This window comes from Furipterus horrens, unplaced genomic scaffold (genome assembly GCF_987537825.1).
Source record: "Furipterus horrens unplaced genomic scaffold, mFurHor1.1.pri manual_scaffold_5, whole genome shotgun sequence".
NCBI lineage: Eukaryota > Metazoa > Chordata > Mammalia > Chiroptera > Furipteridae > Furipterus > Furipterus horrens.
In genome coordinates this window covers 17,572,099-17,573,710 of record NW_028327175.1, presented here as the reverse complement: position 1 = coordinate 17,573,710, position 1,612 = coordinate 17,572,099, and the positions used below count along the sequence as shown (strand labels likewise).

General features: G+C 52.2%; 1 pseudogene; it reads right to left on the bottom strand.

Annotated features, from left to right (window-relative positions):
- Window positions 1-386: 386 nt before the first annotated feature.
- LOC150008253 (glyoxylate reductase/hydroxypyruvate reductase pseudogene) lies at window positions 387-1,377 on the bottom strand (annotated as a pseudogene).
- Window positions 1,378-1,612: the final 235 nt, after the last annotated feature.

Sequence of the window (1,612 nt, the reverse complement as noted above, 5' to 3'; positions counted from 1 at the left end):
AGAAATTGTTTTTCTTCAACTTCTGTCAACACAATAATGGATTCAAAATTATATCCTGGCCAAAAAAAACTTTCATAACCTCCAGAACTTCATGCTTCAATGTATTGGGTATTTTCACCTGGATGACCTGTAGTATTTTAAGTTTTACATCTTCCCACTCCAAACCGACCTCTCCTTTATTTTTATTTTGTAATGGTATTTTATTTTTCTCAGAGAATTATTTAATCCATTACACACTTTGGCTCAGGTATTTCCAACCACAGAAGTGGCGAACACATCTGTCAGCACCGGTCTTCTGCAGCATCAGTGCAGATCAGACCTCTCCTTGGTTCCCATCCTGTGGGTGCAGATCAAGCCTGGCGCACCTGATAGCACCCCGCGCACTGTCTGCCCAGCCCCTGGTGTGCTGTCTTGCTACAGCTTGAGTTCACTGGGCCTTGGCTCCCCTCTCAGGCCAGCCAGCAAGTTGTTAGCTGCCAACAAGGACGTGACATTCCGGGTTCCGTGGGTGGCACTGCCAATGTGAGGCAGGATCACACAGTTCTTCAGGGTCAGGAGAGGGTGGCTCGTAGGCAGGGGCTCCAGGGTCATCACATCCAGTCCAGCAGCTGCAATCTGACCACTGGCCAAGGCCTGGTACAGGTCGTCCTGGTTGACCACATCTCCCCTGCTGATATTGACGAACACAGTCCTTGTTGCATAGCCCCTTGGTCGCAGGTGTTAAAGAGCAGGTGACGACGATGAAATCGGACTCAGCAGCCAGCTGGGGGACGGACACAAACTCTGCCTGGAATTCTGCTGCTTCCTGAGGCCTGGGCTGGCGCCCTGTGTACAGAAATCTCTGGGCCCCGAATGGCTTCAGATGCCGAGCAATGGCCTGGCCTATGCGTCCCAGCCCAATGATGCCGACGGTGCTTCCCGTGAGGCCATAGACACAAAGCCACAGGGGCTTCCATGTGGTCCAGCCACCATTCTTCACTTCCTCAATGGCCTCGGGCAGCCGGCGACAGGTAGTGAGCAGCAGGGAGACAGCAAGTTCCACAGTGGCATCTGTCAGGACATCTGGGGTGTAGCCCACATGGATCCCACGCTTCTTGATTTCATCCAAAGCCAAATGGTCAATGCCCACAGACATGGTACTGATGACTTTGAGACTGGCTCCTGCAGTATCCAAGAGCCTTTTGTCCACATGATCAGTGAGGAGGCAAAGCAGGTCATGCGCCCCAGCCACGCCTCGCTCCAGCTCCTTGGTGGGAATGGGCTCATCTGAATCCCACTGCTCCACCTCACAGTCTGCGGAGCCAGCGAGTGCGGCCCTGCCCTTGGCGGGGGAATCCTGGCGGTGATGAACACCTTCATGAGTCGCGCTGGCCTCATCTAACCTGCTCCCGCGGGACACTCTATTTTTATTTTTTTATGTCTGGGCAGATGACTCTTTAGAGCCCCCCAGTGAGGCAAGTCAGCAAACAATAAGACATCTTAGATGCGTTCTTTTAAGTTGAGGATTTCATGTCAAAAATAGCTATTGTATTTGCCTGTCACTGTTCAGGCCCGTGCAATGCTGTAACATGGGGGCAAGTTGTTCCTTTCTGGCCTCTTAGCTTGTCTTACC